We start from the raw sequence: 18868 nt of genomic DNA, 5'->3' as shown, positions 1-18868 counted from the left end.
ATCTATCTATCTATCTATCTATCTATCTATCTATCTATCTATCTATCTATCTATCTATCTATCTCTGTCTGTCTATCTATCTGTCTGTCCATTTATTTATTTGCATATTTCATTTATTTACTTACCTATTCATTTATTTTCTTGAGGAATATAGAAAAACAAACCAGAAGATCCATACTGTACTATTTTGGGGGGACTTTTGGCGACCTCCAGAAATACGAAACTTTTCTTTGAAGAGTCATCAGTTCACAGGAGACTATCAATATATACTTTGGGAATATAACTATTGCTGCCTTCAGGTTCTTGCTGCATGAGACTTGGGAGGGACTTGGCATGCCAATCCTGTGATCTTTCGGACCCAGTATTGATGTAGGAGAGGTGAATATTTCCCAGAGTGTCATCTCTAAGTTGTCATGATAGTCACATTATCAAAGATTTCTTGGTAGTTTGGAAAGTGTGTGTGTATATACATACATACATACATACATACATATATATATATATATATATATATCAGCATGAGGTAGCATAAATTAAAAAGCACATAGCCCAAGGTGTTCTCTTTAGCAAAAACTAGATGTTTTGAACCTTAAAAAGCCCCGATATTGCCAGCATATAATTTTAAATCTCTTTGTATGTACATGTCACTATGGAGATGATGGTAGAGAAAGGCAAGTTTCCCTCATTTCACCCATCCTCCCTGGAAAAAAAAAAAAGACTTGTTTCACCATGTCCTCCTATTACAATGACCCATCCTGTCTTGTGGTCACCTGTTAGAGGTTTTTAAAGAAACTAATAAATACTTTGGTTTGACCAACTTAGAGATTGGAGTTTGCCAACAGGTGAAATTGATTTTGACATACATCCTTCCAAATAAGAGAGCAGTGGGTTAAATTTGGTCCGTATCTCAAATATTCAACAAATTAAATATTCTCTTGGAATTAAAAACACTAAGATTTTCCAACTCTTCCCATCCTTTATGTGCCGTTTATCGACTCTTTTCTATGATATCATCATTCTAGTGCACTCTGGTAATGTATTTTCCAGCAGATCCCCCTATCTAGGTAGGGCGGTAGGATATGTGTATGTTGGGAGCAAGGGGAAGAGATGTTCGGAAAATGACATTTAGAACGTTGCTGAGTAGGTCGAGTCACACCCTGAAGGCTTCTGGAAGATTGATTGGAAACATCACAGATCGGGCTACCTTTCGATTTGGTTTTCTTGATGTATCCCAGAATCCTCGGTAATGCCTGAACAGTGGCCAACTCGGCGGCCATTGGTTCCTACGGACCCGCAGTCATGGCAGCTTCTGCTGTGTGAGCGACAGGAGCATTGCAAAAGAAAATATTAAGGGCCCTTTGTCTGAAAACGTTTTAGGCTGGATCTAAGAGAGTCCGAGACCTGTTATTTATGGAAGGGAAGTTGCCAATTCAAATATTAGGTAGGTTGGTCAACTTACATATAACTGATTTGACAAGCATCTGCTAGAATGCTGAAGATTTGTAAACACTAAACAATGTTTTTACCTCCTTAAAAGTTTTGAGAACTTGCCAGTATTGGCAGGAGGCACAGACTCTGAAACGTGCCTTGAGCTATATGCCAAGACAATTGTGGCCTTTTTATCCAAAGCACTTATTTATTTATTTATTTATTTATTTATTTATTTATTTATTTAATCTCTCTCTCTCTCTCTCTCCCTTAAAAAAAAAAAATGAGTATCTGGTTCCAAAAATGCCTTTTTCTCGATGACTTCAACAGCGACATGCTCTGTGCCTCCTAAAATGGACGCGGTAATTGTTGCTTAGCTCTCAGGCCTTTTCTTTGGTCGGAAATTGTAATCTTTGAGAGAACACACGTGTAAATACTTGAAGAATGCTTCTGCTAATGCAGATTCAATTATCTTATTAAAGGAACAATGTTTTATTCTTTCTCAGACGCATTTGGATGCTGCAAAGTACAATATGGGATCTCGGTGCCAATTTTTTTTTTCTTGATGAGAGACATTGGAGTTATATGAATTTGATGTATTTTTTTTTCTTTTTAAGAAAACCAAAATGCAATGAAATTTGAGCACTTTCTATGAGGGTTGGCGTTCCAAGTGGTAGAGTGGGAGTGTTTTCTAGACTCTGGATTTCGGCTTCTTTGGAGTTCTTCTCTGGACCGTTTGTATAGCAACTTGGACATGCAAGGATAGCGTGGTCCAGCGTCGTCTTTGTGGGAGTTGAAGCTAATTTATGGCCAGACTGGTCCTTTAGTACATGATCTGTATCAGAATCTACAATATCCCCGGCACGTGGCAAGGTCACAATTTCATTTGTTAAGGTCGTCACCTTAGCCACCAGGCATGTGACCTTTCAGATAAAGTTAACCTTTGTTCATTAGTAGGCACTCAACCGAGAACTTTCTTGAGGTTTTGTTGTGTGTTTTTTTTCTTCTTCCCCTAACTGCCCCAGTAGAGCTTCTGCTAAGGTAATCAGATGGTAGAAAAGATTCTGAATTAAGGGAGCTCCACTGGGTGAGAGGTCAGACTTTTTAAGGACTCGTCTAGAGGAGGGAGGTACACGGCTGTCTGCAGGCCACTGAATTGCTGTGGCCCCCCTGGGATTTCTGACAATTGTCATTAGCTGGCCTGGGAGGGAATTAAAGCTGCCCAGACAGCTGTGTGCAGATGTGGGTATATGTGTGTCTAAGTGGAAGTAGTTTTAATTTGGAGGGTTTTTAAAAAATCTTTGGATAAATGAAGCAAATGGATTATGCTCTGTTTCGTTGATATCTTTGCTAATTTTTAAAACCATCTGGGAAGCCACATCTCCTTACAAATCTTAGAGTTGTTGATGTTTCTGTAGTTTTGAGGGAGGGGTTGAAGATGATGTCTGCCAGCCAGATTTGTCTTATAGAGTTATTGTTCATATTATCATGCACATAAAAGGCTATAGAAACCTTAACATTTTGTCTGCACACTTCTTATCGTCATTTCTTCTTCTCCTCCTCCCCTTCCTCCTCTTCTTCCTTCTTCTTACTGTTTCTTCTGCACTGGACTGCCTTCACTTTCCTCAGGGTCATAGTATCCCAAGTGGCCTTACCCTTCAACCTGAAAGATACCGCTTGGTTGCTTTTCTTTAGACGTGAGCGGCTGTACACACTATGAGATGATGGAGGAGAGGCCTTCATTTAAAAGTAACTGTAATACTAGTTATAACAACAGCAGCAAAAAATGGGACAGCCTTTTGGGTGCTTTATGATTCACTAAGATTTTTATTTACTTTATTCCATTTGGACTTTCCACCAAATCCTGTGAGGCAAGGGCCATTTTTAGCCTCATTGTCCAGCTGAGGAAACCAAAGCTTAGGAGCGAGCTGCCTTGGCCGGGGAGATGGGCTTCAAACTCACATCCTCTCTCCCTCTTCTCCACAGCTCTGTCTTTTAGCAAAAACACTTTTCAGTTCTTCTGTCTTTCTTTTTGCCTGCATTTGCATCTCTAGTGATTTTTGGTGCACGGTAAGCATTTAATACATACTTCCTGCCCTGCCTTGTAATGCAGAAGGAGCACATCTTCCTTGGAGAGGGCAATGTTTTCGAGCTGCTATTACTGGTAGTAATGCTATTGACCCCTCTCCCTTTCCCCCCCGGGGCGGCAACAGAGTTGGGAAAGGGCTGAAGGAGATCCCTTGAGTTTCTGAGAAAGCTTAGAAACCTTGGTTGTGCCTCATGAAAGTCTGTACCTGTCTGGACTCTCATTGCACACCTTCTCACCAATACATCTCATTAACCCCCTAGGATGGGGCGAAAGCTAACTTGAAATCATTCCAGTGGTGCCCTGGCTTGTCTCCAGCTTGTCCCACTTTTGTGCCTTTAAGGCTCATGTCCGATTCTTCTATTCTGATGGATTTGCAGATGATTTTTTTGGCTTCTTGCTTACCATTCCTTCATACAGTATTATAGAAAGCCATGATATGCAGTCAGACCAGATGGCCATGTTGACAGATTGAGAATCTGCTTCCCACTGCTAAAGAGCAGGTGTAAGATCAGGAGTGTGTATGTGTGTGTGTGTGTGTTTGTGCATGCATGTACACATCCAAGTTGTGTGTAGAATGATCCTTAGAATGGTCTGCAGTGATCAACATGCAAAATTTCAAAGTCATGTTCCAGTAGTAGATTTAACATCTTAAATAATAAACACCTACAGGGGCCCATTATAAATTTTCTTTCTATAGGAATAATGATAATGACGATAATAATAGTTTTATATAGTATGTGAAGCTTTGCTAAATGCTGTCCTTGTGTCACACCGTTTGGTTTCCACAACAGCCTTGGGAGATTGTGCTCCTGTTATCCCCATTTTACAGATGTGGATAAACTGAGGCTGGAAGAGGGCTCGTGATTTGCCCAGGGTCACACAGCTCGGAAGTGTCTAAGGCCACATTGGAACTCAGGTCTTCCTGACTGCTGTCTGAGTCACCAACAAGACCTAACAATAACGTTAGGATTCTGGGTTGCTGGTGGTAGTGGTTTTTGTTAGGAGGTACATGCAAGGGATCTGTGGTATAGAATCTGGTCTCCAGCTACTAAAAAGACCTTCCATTGATACAGCTGTGCAGCTCAGCTCCTTTGAAAGTGGTTTGAAGTACAGAGAATGAGTTGAATTGCCTGGGGCGGTCAAATGAGCAGGGCCTGAACTCCAGGTCTGTCCTGACTCCCACCCAGGTTGCCTCTCTACCCACTGTGGCACACTACTTCCTTTGACCAAATTCCTCATTAAGATTCTTAAACAAGAAGAGAGATATGTATTCGTGTACATCCGTGAGAGCTGGCATAGATCAGAAAAGATCATGAGTGCCAGTGGGTCTCCAGGCAAGTCAGTTCAACACCAGAGTCCTCAGTTTCCTCACCTGTAAAAGAGGAAGGTTGGACTGGATAGCTTGCCAGACCCCTTTCAGAAGGACCTTTCCTAGAAGTATGCATCCAAATCCTCACCCAGACTCAGAGCTCTGACTTTGACTACCCCAAAGACGGACTCTGGTTTGGAAAGTGGATTGATCGAGTGCCTGAGGTGGAGGAGAAGCCAATGGATTTTGGCGATCAGAATCTAGCCTGGGACACAGCTGGTTTTTTCTTCCCATTGTAATGAAGAGGGCACGTTCCCCTACTGACCCAAACCCAAAGCAAGAGTGCACCGCATGACAGCTGCCTGATCAAGGCCTTTTGAAATTGCCTCTTTTGTCAATAACTAGCACTCCCAACCAACCAAACTGGCTGCAATCTGCTTTTGACATTCTGGGTGATTTGAGGACAAAGATTTTATATATATATATATATAATATTGATAGAGACATAGCCCTCTCTCTCTAGATGTAGATCTGTGTATACATATGTACATGTGTGTCTTTGCACATATGTAAAACACACGTGTGTGTACCACATATATGGCACATGGCCATCATTTTGCAAACCTTCATTACTATATAAACACTCACTATTACCGTTGTTGTCATTATTACCCCTATAGACAGAAGATTGGTAACAGGCCCCTGGAGCCGTATGTTATTGAAAACATTAATTCTACCACTGGAGCATGATTTGGAAATTTGGCGTTTTGATCATTGCATGCCCTCTAAGCAGTGTTCTGTGCACCGCTTGTTTGTGTACACATATGGACACACACGCTCCCTCCTGATGTATACATGTACAGATACGTATGGGTTTTCCCATCTTGTTGAGGAAATGGCCTTGATTCTAGGCCAGAGAGAATGTGTCTGTCCCAGACAAGGAGAGAAGGGACCGTGTCACCTCCATGACTGGAGCTCTTGAATGGAGGTCAGCCCATTTACAGCTATGAGGTCTGCGTGTTGGGAAAAAAATTTCCGAGTTCTGTTGGCTGGCTTTGCCTTCCCAACTTACTGCCCTTTTTATATTTCCCTTCTTTTCCACCCAATGATGAACAGCATTAATTTAAATCTATTTAAGGCGAGTGTGGGAGAAACCACAGGCTTTGTTGTGGTCGCTGCTGTACACAGTAGGGCTGGGTGTTTCCCTTGGTGCAGCCCTCAAGCTGCTTCCACAGGGCCCAGAGCAGCGTGGCCGCCTTTTAAGTCATGCACAGAAGCAGTAGCTGGTCTAATTGTTCACAAATGTCAATATGGATTATTGAAAACAATTTTGAGAATTGGATGGGGAGACAATACAAAGATTCAGCTACAGTAGTGGGCCCAGCACTTGGTTGGTTAGCAGCCATCACTGTTTTTCCTGAGGAGTACTTGTGTATTAGGCAGAGTGTGGTATAGAGAATGGGCGTTAACTCTGAAATTGAACAGGTTTGTAAAGTCTAGTGTAGGGTGTGTGTGTGTGTGTATTTGTGAGAGAGAGAGGGGGAGAGAGAGAGACAATGTGTGTGAGAGAAATGAGTATATATGTGTGAGAAAGAGAAATGAGAGTGAAAGTCTGTGTGTGAGAAATGTGTGTGAGAGAAAATGAGAGTGAAAGAATACATGCATGCATGTGTGTATGTGAGTGTGTGAGAGAAATGACTGTATGTGTATGTGTGAGAGAAATGAGAGTGAAAGTCTGCGTGTGAGAAATGAGTGTGTGTGAGTGTAAAAGTGTTTGAGAAATGAGTGTGAGTGTATGTGTGAGAAAGAGAAATGAGAGTTAAAGTCTGTGTGTGAGAAATGAGTGTGTGTGTGTGTGTGTGTGTGTGTGTGTGTGTGTGTGTGTGTGTGTGTGTGTAAAAAGATACTTAGAGGGACGGCTAGGTGGCACAGTGAGTAAAGTGCCTCCCCCCCCCGAGTCAGGAAGACCTGAGTTCAGTTCCAGCCTCAGACACTTAACACCCACACAAAAAAAACTAGCCGTGTAACCTTGGACAAGTTACTTAACCCCAAGTGCCCTCCAAAAAGGCCAAAAAAAAAAAATACTTAGAACCTCAAACTCAAGGGTCCACCTGGAGATCCAATGAAAAGTTTCTTTTTCTTTAGTGAAGGGATGATTTGGGTACTAGAGAGCCCAGGTCAACTTGGAGACAGGAGAAATTGGTTTTGATGCTTACATCTTTGATGCTTACTTGCTGTGTGACTACAAGCAAGTCATCTATCCTTTCTGATCTTCAGTTTCCTCATCTGCTAATTGGGAATAATGATATCCATCCCTTAGGATTGTTGTGAGGCTCAAATGTGATAATGTTTGTAAAGCACTTTGTTTTTAAAAGAATTTTTACCGTTTTCTCCCTTTTTGATGGCACCAGCATTTCTCTATATGCTCCTTCCTTTTCTCCATCCCAGAGATCCTTATAACAAAGCGGATTTTAAAAAAAAGTTCTGCAGAATGAATATATTGGAATAGCCTGCCGTTAAATGGATGTTCCGTACCCATGCTACACTGTGTCTGTAAAGAAGTTGGGTGGAGTTTGTAGTGTGAAGACACTTGGTAAGCCTTTCAAGTCCTGGATAGAGGCTGGGAAAGCCATTCCTTCATACTGCCTGCATAGCCTGGTTTCGGAGCAAGGCAGTTTTAGGGGCCGATGAAATCATGATTTTATGGATTTAAGAGGGTTACTTCCCTTAGGAAAGGGATGCAAAATCTTACAGATTTTCAGTTGGTTCTCAAGAATTAGATGAAGAAACATCAGAGCAATTCCATGCTCCCTCCCTTTATGATCTGCTCTTCTCCACCCTTCACCCTCATGGCCCAAAAGGTAACAAGGACAAGGACTGTCTTTCTGTGGTTCGGTGAGTGCTGAATTAGGGGTTAGGGAGCCTGGTACTTACACCCTGTGTGACCGGGGGCATATCATTTCCCCTTTTGGAACCTCAGTTTCCTTACCTGTAAAAGGCAGGGCTTGGACCACATGATTCCTAAATTATTGTATAACTCTAAATCAAGAACCCCTTTTGCCCGCCAATAAGGAGAAAAGGTACCCACTTCCCCTAGAGCAGTTACATGATCCCAGCTTCCCAGAATTCAGCTGGAATCTCAAAGCTGGATCATGGACTGGAGACACTCATTTCTTGTAAAGGCCTTAGATCCAAGGTTTTTCCTGACTCTCCACAAGCTTCATCCCCAGTCATAGTCTCTCTTTTTCTCTGCTCCCACCCAGTCAGTTCTTGGGGTTCGGTGTAGTAATCCACATGGGAAAGTGGTATACTTTGCCTCCTGGAGTTACTGTTCTGTTACTGTAGCAATTAAATCGCAGGCCAGAAACTGTCTCCTTTTTGTCTGTCTTTCTGTGCCTGGGATAGTGCCCAGCACGTGCTAGGTGCTTCGTAATTACTCCATTGGTTGAATGACTGATTTATTGATTGACCAAGCCTTAATTAAAAGGGAGAAACAATCGTGATAACTCATGGTTGACAAAAAGGCTAACTTTCCAGAGAGGGGCCGCTTCCTTCCTGGTTCTAACTGGATTCAGAAAATTGTAGTGCAGAAGCACCAACATTTGTCCTCATCCATACCCAATTCATGTCTTTTTGTGCAAACTTCAGTGCAGATATAATCTAAAGAAAACACTTGATTTGTGGTGCTGAGACCTGACTAATTCAGACCATTAATTGAGAAGGAATCAGGGACAAGGGGAAACTGTGTATCAGTTACTTTTAATCATCTGATTCTAGATCCAGGGTGGGAACGGACTTCACTTGACTTCACTACCCTTGCTCCATTTTGCAGATGAGAAAGCTGAGGCCAAGAGAGGGGAAATGGCTTGTCTAAAGACCCACAGCAGAGAGAGAGATTTAAATTGGGGTCCTCAGACTCCAGGGCTGGGACTCTTTCCCATTTATCATCCTGCCTCCTCTTCTTTGGAAAGCTTTAATTTCCATCTACTTAATGACACCCCACAGCTCCTCTCATCTTGCACCCACCTTCTATGGAAGGAAAATGGAAATTGGTGGTGAATTTGGTGAAGAGAATAGGAGTGAATGAATGAGTGGATGAATGAGTGAAAATGAATTTATTGTTCCTTATGTGCCAGGCACTGGGGATGGGAATAGTATCTGCTCTTAAGGGGATCACACTCTATTTCGGGGAGACGGTGTATAAAAGAAAGTTTAGTTTCAGGACAAATGAAGCCCTTGAGGGTGCAGTGGTGGCTTAGGTTCCAAACTCCCCCCTTTTTAATTCTCCTTAGTTATTCATTAAAATAAAAGGCCCTCCACCCTCTTTACCTGCCTCTCTCCCCTTCTTTTCCCCCCAGAGAGACTTATAGTTGAGATTCTTTTGTATTGAATTCAAATCTCATCAGTCACATGGTGAGATTTTGTCAAAGCTGGAGAGGAGGACATGGGTCCTGAGGCCATCAGCCTTGGGTTAGCTTCTGGACTGGACCCAGGCTCTTCCTTGTCTTCAAATAGCAGGTGTTTAGCATGTTTCAGAAGCCTCTTTTTATGGACAAGTTTGGTGGGTGGATGGAGTGGTCCTGAGTAAAGCCATAGGTTTCAGTTAGGCTTTGAGATGGCACCTGGCATTAAACCTTGGAGGTGGACATTATTATTCCCAGTGAGTATCAGAGAAGTCACATTACTTTCTTGGAGTCACACAGCTGTCTCCAAGCCCACAATGACATCTTCCTTTGAGAAGATCCTTGTTTACTGAGCCTTTGTCCTTTGGTTCTCCCATCCCTGTGAGGTGACCAGGATAGGCAGGGTGGTATTCTTCCTGTGCTACTGACATGACTTGCTTGGAGCCATGTAGAGAATAGCCTTTACACTCAGCTCTTGGAGCTGGATCTGGAACACACTGGAGTCCAATGTTCCTTTTTTTGTTGTTCAGTCCCATCTGACTGTCTCTGGCCCCATTTGGGGGTTTTCTTGGTAGAGATACCAGAGTGGTTTGCCATTTCCTTGTCCAGCTCATTTTACAGATGGAGAAACTGAGGAAAACAAGGTTAAATGACTTGCCCAGGGTCACACAGCTAGTAAGTGTCTTGGGCTGGATTTGAACTCAGGCCCAGCCCTCCATCCACTGTACCACTCAGCTGCCCCCAATGCTCCTTAGTAATTTTTATGTGTTTAGAGTAGACCTAATTCTGATATTCCTTGATATTTATAGAGGCATCAACTCTGTTTAAGCATGTTATAGAAATACATAGACTCTACCCCATGGAGTATGGCCTCATATGAATTGATTCTTAAAACCAATTTGAAAATACCCAGATTTTAAGAGGGGAAGATGTAATTGTATGAAGAGAATGTTGATGACTTTCAACTGAGTTTCATATGGAGAAAAGAGAAAAGGGAAGCGGGGACAGATTTAATTTTAATGCATTTAAATGACTTGATGTGAGCAGCTTGGGGTGTTTTTGCTACTACAGACTTCCACAAGCTTAGCTATGAATGATTTCAGTGAAAAAGTGAAAAGCCCTGCCTGGGCTTGAGAGATTGAGAGACTGGGAATTCTTAGCTTGTCTGGGAAGATGGTTTATGTGACATTCTTTTGTGTGAGTTATAGTTATTTATGCCTCTACATCGAGGGAAAATTTGAAAGGAGCCTGCTAGGCTCTTGTCAACTGATGCCTAAACATTTGGGCAATCCAGGGCAGGGGGGTCCTCTCCCTTCTTCCACAGCAGCCCTCAAGCCCGTCCCTGTCATAACCTTTATTTTGAAAAATATTGATAGGCCATCTGTATGGCCAATGCCCAGCACATAGTAGGCCTTTGATAAATGCTTGTTGACTTATATGTTTGCCCATTTTCAGGAAGGGGCAAACTGAGGTCATAGGCTTATTGAATACAGATCGTCTAATTCAAACCTCTCATTTTATAGCAGAGGAAATTGAGACCCATGGAAGGGAAGGTCATGGAAGAAATAAATGTCTGAGCTGAGGTTCAAACACTGGACCTTTTCTACTGTCCCACACTGCTGTGAGGTCCGTGGATAACAGGCAGCTTTGATGTGTTAAGGGGCCAGGTGGCAGAAAGGCACTGTGGTGTAGGGGATGGAGTGGTTAACTTGGAATCAGAAAGACCTGCTGGGAAATCTCAGTTCTGCTGATCGTTAGCTGAGAGAGCACTGGCATTCACCCTGTGAGCCTCCAGGAGCTCTTCTGGGAGTGAGGATAACACCTTCTACAGGTATGAGATGGGAATCCCATGTGTAAGGTACTTTGTCAACTTCTAAGAGCAAAATACACCAGCTGTTATTACCATTGTTGTAAATGAATCAATCAACAGGATTGGGGGGATAGAATTGGGAGGATGTGGCACCGCTAACAGCATTGCTTGTGTGACCTTGGGTTAGTCACTTATATTCCCTTGCCTCTCTGAAATGAGAGGAATCAGATTCTTTGAGGCCCTTTCCAACTCTAAATCTGTTAGGAACTGTTGATTCTTAACCACCAGTCAGCCCGTCCAATCCACCACATGCATTTTTATGTAGCTACTAAGTGACTTCTCAGGACTGGTGGGAAGTAGACAGATATGGTCAGATGTTGACAGTTTTTTCAGTTTGTGACTATAGATTCAGTTGTTGTTTTTTTTTTTTTTAAAGAGGGCTCCTTCCTTATGATCAGTGGCCTATGGGAGGGGGTAGGGGAATGAATATGGCAATAAAGATACTTTTTTTTTAATGAAGACCCTTTAAAAATTGTACGTGTGACTGTGAGCAGCTGCCCCTGCCAGGCTGTTGTCTCTGTTGCCATGGTTTGGGTGCCTTTTTTTTCCCCCTTTTTTGTAATTGTGTCAGAACCTGATTGGGCCGCGCAACACGTTCATACTATTGGGTGAGATGTATCTATGGTGAGTCACAAAATCTCATCTGATTGGTTGGATTTTGGACAGGGAAAAATAGTTGGCATTGGATGGCCTAGGAACCGTGGTGCTATATTGTTAAATCGAATTTATCGGTTAAAATTATGGACCTGCTTTTCAGGGTGTGAAATTTGGTAGAGGTAATTTTCCCTAATAAACTGACCCCATCCCCCTCCCTCATCATTTTATGGCCCTGAGTCTAAAGGAGGTCCCTTCCCTAGACCCATGTGACTGTGAGAAGCAATGGAGTGTTGGACACATGGGGGCCCATCACAAGCAGGCCCAAGGCTTCCATTGCCTCTCAGGGGATCTGACTCTGCAGCCCCATTGGGGAGACAAATTCCCATCGCCTTCTGAAATGACTTGGCTGCAAAAGGACCATCAGATTAAGGTCAAAGGGAGGGAGGGCCACAGACAGATGGATTGTTCTGAGCACAACCTCATGGCAAATTTGAATATTTAATGAAATTGAGAGGTGATGGGAGCTAACTAAAAGTGAGGTATTGAGACTTTCTCCAGGTTCTCAGGATAGGCTTCATTTCACTCTTCTTGCATTGAGATCGCTACAATAAATATTCTTCATGTAGACACTATTGCAGATGCTGTCAGTGAATATTCTGAACCTTTTTTCTTTTATACTTTTTTTCTATTTAGGAATAAGAGAAGTTCAAGTTCCAGGCTTCACATTTTGAGATGAATTTTTTTTTAACATTTGTTATTATTAAAATATAAACAACAGTGAAATATAGATAGACCATAGAACCCAATGTGTGTCTGTGTTGCTTAGAGGCAGCAGTGTAGTAGACCTCGAGTCAGGGCAGACCTGGGTCCGAATCCCACTTCTCTTACTTCTGGAATCTCTCTAGGCCTTAGTTTGCTCATCAGCAAAATGGGGATAATCCTACCTAGTAAGATGCTTGTCAGGATCAGATGAGATAATGTACGTACAGCACGTTGTACAATTAAAGCACCATATTCAGGTCACTTCTTATTATGAGAGATCATATTTGCTTTTCATAACTACTTTCTGAATGTCAGTTACTATGTTTATCATTGTTATAAGATGGTAGATTTGGAGTGCTTGGTGAACCTCACGCTGTTAGAGGAGTGCTGGTTATGTTGGTCTGCTTCTGAGATTTCACCGATTTGGGAATTTCTGGTGTGGAAATAACTTTCACTGATGTCCATTGGTGACTCCTGTCACTTGGAGTCATAGGAGAGTATCTGAGGCTTAGTTTAAAAAGTCTTAAAAACCCTCTGAAGTTTAATGATCTGACCAGGGTCTCCCATCCGGTGTGCATCCAACACAGGTCTGCGACTCATATCTTCCTGGAGCCAAGGACAGCCTTCTATGCACTCACTACACCTGTGTATGAAAAAAAATAATCATAGAACATTCCCCAAATATAAGATAAAAAATTTCTGTGTTACGTGTTATTGTTATTATTTGTTATTGGTTTGGACCTCTGATTTCACTCATGTAGGGAACTTTCCAGGGAAGATATTTTGTCTGCCAATGCTCATCAGCAGCCGATTTGCAGTTTCTTGTCTTAAGATGGTTGCTTGGGATCCCTGAGAAGGGAGATGACTCCCATAACCAGGCTGTGTCAGAGGCAAGATTTGAACCTGTGTCTTTCTGAGTCCAAGGATGATTCTTGAACCACTACTTCCTGTCATTATAATGAGTATTGTTTTCATTCTTCTCATCTTATGTTAAGTCGGATTTGGAGAAGCAGAGAGATGTGGTTCTGTTATTGTTCCTTTGTGCTGAATGTTGGGGAACTGTTTTGCAGGTGGATTAAATGATTGCTTTTTAAAAAATGGAATAAAAAAAACTAGGAAGGGAACTCAGCTACTCTAGGCTCCCAGAAAGAGTTTTCACGATGGCTCCAATGGCAGACAAGATGCTGTGGACCTCATCCTGTCCCAAGGTGGTTTGGATCTCTGCTCCCTAGTTTCTATATTTGGAGAACTTTTCATTTCATGTTGTTAGGGTGTTGTGCATATTTGGTTTGACATATATTAAAAATGTTCTTAAATTCTACTGTTATCACGATTATCACTTTTATTTGGTTCTCATCTTTTTTCCTAAAAAAAAGGGAAGCATGCTCTAAGGGTTACAAAGCACATGTAAGTACTATTTATCTATCATCATCAGCGTTGGAAGGGAATTTCAGCATAGCTTCATTTTACATGTGAGGAAGATCAGGCAAGAGAGGTGTGTTTTGTCCAGCTTTGGACAGGTAGCAAGGGTCAGACCAGGAATCTGAATTCTGATGTTGTAACTTTCAGCCCCTCAGCCTCTTGATGGAATTCAGATAGAAGGGGACATTAGGACAAGTCCTTTAGCTATGAAAGATTTTTCTTTTCTTTTGGTGTAATGCTCATGATCATTGCATTAGAGGCCGTTATTTGGCTATTGGTGACGTTTGAGTGAGGTCATTTTTCCTTCTTAGAACATCTGATTAAAAAAATAGACCCAGTTGGACTTGTTTTGGGGGAGGGAGGAATTCATTTGGTTGCTTTTCCTTCTATATTTATTTCTTTTTAGGGGTAGATTTTCTGTTTTAGGAAAAGCAGTTTCAAGTAACTTCTGAGAATGACTTCTTTGTAACTGGATGCCATTAACAGCATAACTGTTGTTGGGAGTTCCTGTCCGGGAAAGATAGTGGGTCCTTGCTATGCTCGATTGTGTGGCCTCTTAATGGCTTCATTAGGAATATAAGGCCTCCCCCGATGAACCTTGTGGTGATTGAGTCCCCAAACCAAGAGTCTCCATGTAGTTGGGAGAGCCTTCTGGAGTGGCTTGAATTAAGTGTTTTTGCCTTAGCTCCCTGCCTAGAGAATGGCCATCTGGATTTAGAAAAATCAGATTTGAACTTGGCCTTTTGCTGTTCAATAAAACAAAGCCAGGAGGGATGGCGAGAAAAGGGTGCCATCGCATGGGCCTTGGCTCCTGGGAGGGCCCTTTGGAGAAAGAAGATATTGATGCTTTAAGGTCCTGGACTCAAGAGTGTATTGTTTTTGACTTTTGCTTTCTAGACTCAGGAAAAAGATGAGGAATATGCAGAAATGGATAAATGTATTTCTTTGTACAGTCACCACCTACATTTAGTTTTCAAAGCTACTGAGACCCTTGATTTCTTGGAAAGGCTAGAGATTCCATCCAGAAAGCATTGTGAGTCGACCACAAGGGAAATGGTCACTTTGGCGTGGGAAGCACTGATATCGAGGCATGGGCTCCTGGAATGGGTAGGCATAATTTAGCGACTCTGAAGTTGTGTTTGTAGTTTTCTGGTATGGTGAAAATTAGAGAAGTGCTTAGGTTACCTTTGCACCAAGTCAGCAATGAAATAACTGGGGATGGATTCCAAGGTGGGTTGACCTTATACTGAATTCTCCTCTGTAACAGAATTAGAGTGAGGACACAGTAGAGGGGTTCCATGAGATCTAGATCTTGTGAGATCCTCAGAGGTTATGTAGGCCAATCCCCTTATTTTATAGGCAGCTAAATGGTGCAGGACCTGAAACCAGGGAGACCTGAGTTCAAATACAGCCTAAGACATAATAGCAGTGTGACCCTGGGTAAGTCACTTAACTTCTGCCTACCTCTATTTCCTCATCTGTAAAATGTGGATAATATTAGCAGTTTTGAAGATAATATTAGCAGTTTTGAAGATAAAAAGGTGTTTTTATTCTCTATTTTGATCCTCGGTTTGGAAACCTAACCTTTGTCATAAGTCCTTTGTCTTGTCATAACTTTTGTCATATACCCATCATTTTCAGTGCTTCTTCTCGTTCTAATATTTTATCAGATTTTTCTCCCCATTTTGAAATGAGCAGTGAGCTTGCTAGCCAGGTGACCTTGGATAAGTCATTTTTCCTCTCTGGGTCTCAGTTTCCTCATTACTAAGATGAGAAGAGTCGGGTCAAAATAAAACATCCTCTAAGCCAGTTCATTAATTGTTTAAGTTAATTAAATTAATCACCTGCCAGATTTTCAGTAGGGGCCAAGTTAGGACTCCCTAGGGATCTTTAAGACTTCCATGCTTCTGTCTGGGATCTGGGCAGTGAACTTCAGCCCTCAGACAAAGGAGGGTAGATTAGAGCGGCCTTAGTATGCTTGGTCTAGTTCTCTGAGTCAGGCTTTCTGGGGTCTCTCCTAGAAAAGGCCTGACAGGCATTCCAAACTGAACTGGGGTTAGGTTGGTCTCTCTCTAGCCTTTTAAATTACTTTGAAAATTTTTAAATTCTTACTTTTTATGGTTAAAAAAGAAACTTTTTGTAGTGTTATAGATTATTCAGAGAAAAAAATAACTTTAATGTTTTCCCCTTCGGACTCCATTCACCCAAATGTATATTAACTAAAAGTTTTCTTCTTCTCCTGGGAAAATTCGGGGATTGCTGGGGATCTGGACTGTCACTGGCTCCTTTTGGGCCTTAGTTTCCTTTTCTGTATAGTGGAGATATTCGACTCAGTTTGTTTTAAGATCCTTTTGAGCTCTGTGTTTGTGGTCCTGTAAATGACTTCCCCTTTGTGGGTCTTTTTAATCTTTCTAGGCTCTGACATCCTCTGTTCTAAGATTCCTCCCAGCCCTAACATTGCGTGTTCTAGGACATTTCCGAGCTCTGACATTCCATGTTCTGGGGCCCTTCTCAGCTGTGACACTGGTGCCCCTCAAACTTAACATCTTCTGCTTTTACCTTACCACAGTAGCACTAATCAATAATTCTGTTAGCTTACTTTCATTTCAGTGGCATGCTGATGACCATGATAATGATGATTAGCATAAAATTTTATTGTTAATAATAATTAGTGACAATGTAACAGGGCTCTTAGGTTTACATAGGACGTTACATAAATTATCTGATAACATTCTCCTGACCACCCTCTCAAGAGCCTGGTGATGCAAGAACTGTGCTTTCCCAGTTTACAAATGAAAAAAACTGTTGCCTGGGGAAGGTAAAAGGTCATAGGGCAGACCAGAGGTTCCAGGCCAGAAACTCCCCAGCCCACTGCATAGCCTTCTCTGTCACACTGCCCTCCTCCCCTTTACTATTTTACGTACAAAGGATTATCAATGTTCTTTCAAATTTCTTGGAACTCAGCAAGTTGTAATGGCAATAGTAATTAATTAAGAACTAGTAAGATTTAGGACTGACTCCTAGCTTTTAATCTTTGCTTTGTTTTTTAAACTTTATATTAAATAAAGCATCTGAGTTCCTAAGGGATCTTCACCACATATCAAATGAGGTTATATATATGGATATATGTTTATGGGGCACTCGTCAAACATTAGAGCACTATATAATGGTGCTGTTATTTTAGGTATTATTAGTTATTATCACATTATCTCATTTGATCAGCCTGAAAGTCCTGTGAGGTAGGCTGGGTGTAGTAGGCAGCATTATTATCCATATTATATGCTTATTTTGTAGGGGAGGAAATGAAGGCTCAGAGAGGTTAAAATGCTTTGCCCCAGGTCAGGAATAATTTTGTTTCTGGCTCTGTGTCCCTAGCATCAAGCAGAGTGCTGTGCTCCAAGTAGGCTGAGGGAGTGGTGTTTGAAAGAGAGGAGGCCAGTCTGGCATCTAGGCCTTTCCTTGCTAGACTTAGGGTCTTTCTGGCTGAGCCTCTGCCTCCCTCTTAGCTGAACTACTAAGTTTGTGGCTAGGACAGAAGGGGCTTTATCAGCGACTACAGACCAGCTTTGGTATAAAAAGTACTCTGTAAGTGCAGAATTGTGAGAAGTCCTTAATTCATTCCCTCATCAAGTTGAATACTGTGTAGGAGGCTGGAGATGAGAGTGCTTTAAGGTCTGGCCTCAGGAGTTCGTGAACTCGGTAGCTGGCACCTGGTACAGGGACCTGGGGGAGTGACCACGGACCATTAGAAATGGTTTGTGACCTGGACTGAGTTAAGCTAATCTTTTCCCAGTGACTCATAATGGCAGCCTCTACTGTTGAAACTAACCAGATAATAAGCAACTGGGAAACTTACCAGGGAATAGTTTGCCAGTTAATAGCCAGCTCTTCACCTACCTGGTCCAGCCCTCTGTCTCTCATGATTGGTTAATTCTCTGAACCTTTAAGATTTTCAGAGTGTATGATTAAAATAAGAAAATTACAAAAAACCAGCATTCTTTCAACCAGTCCCAGGAGTTTTTTAGTTTTTTTTTTTTTTAAGGAACTCTTCCCTGTTTCCTGGCATCTATATGTTAAATGCTGAGGATTTAATCTCTGCCTTTGAGGAGCTTACGTTCTAATGGGGAAGACTGTGACCACAGATTAAAAATGTATACAGCATAAATGTAAAGTTAATAAATACATAAACACATAGGATGTCCCAAAAGTCTTAGTTCAGTCTTAAACTGAGCAAAGACTTTTAGGACATTGTGTATTAGGTTATAGTACTACTTAATCTGATGAATCTAGTTATTTTATAGCTTTTTTAAAAAATTAAATGTAAATTTTATGATTTGTTTACTTGGGACATTTTATTTTTTCTTAATATTTGTAAGAGATTCAAGAAGGTCCAGGGTCTCCAGTTTTTATTATTTGTTGCTTCTTTGGGAGCATTTTCTCCAAAGAAACATTAGCACAGGCATGACCTTAAAATATTAAGGTTCATCTTGCTCATTTTTTCAGAATAAAGAATGAGTGGCTCCTTAGGAAAAAATAAGACGATAAAATCAATCCATTAGTCAGTGAAAATTTTTAAAAAAGGAAAGGGGGATAGAGGTGATTGGGATTAAGTCACAGTCAGATCATGTGAAGAAGCCCAAAATTGAAATACCACTTTTACAAAACCTTCTCAAATGTGTATTTAGTAGATTCAGACAGAAAGGAGAGAGAGAGACAGAGAGAGAGAGACAGAGAGAGAGAGAGAGAGAGACAGAGAGAGAGACAGAGAGAGACAGAGAGAGAGAGAGACAGAGAGAGAGAGAGACAGAGAGACAGAGAGAGAGATAGAGAGAGACAGAGAGAGAGACAGAGGCAGAGAGACAGAGACAGAGAGACAGAGACAGAGACAGACAGAGAGAGACAGAAACAGAGACAGAGACACAGAGACAGAGACACAGAGACAGAGAGAGAGAGAGAGAGAGAGAGAGAGAGAGAGAGAGAGAGAGAGA

The 18868-nt window shown here is 41.7% G+C and overlaps 1 protein-coding gene across 9 annotated transcripts in view; it reads left to right on the top strand.

Annotated features, from left to right (window-relative positions):
- LOC138165284 (nuclear factor 1 A-type) overlaps nt 1–18868 on the top strand; it is a 463507-nt gene that overhangs the window by 7037 nt on the left and 437602 nt on the right. The window lies entirely within an intron of this gene.

Source organism: Petaurus breviceps, unplaced genomic scaffold, assembly GCF_028583685.1.
Source record: "Petaurus breviceps papuanus isolate PSGF00001 unplaced genomic scaffold, PetGlider_PUasm1.0 208, whole genome shotgun sequence".
Classification (NCBI taxonomy): Eukaryota; Metazoa; Chordata; class Mammalia; order Diprotodontia; family Petauridae; genus Petaurus; species Petaurus breviceps.
This window is presented reverse-complemented; position numbering and strand designations above follow the sequence as displayed.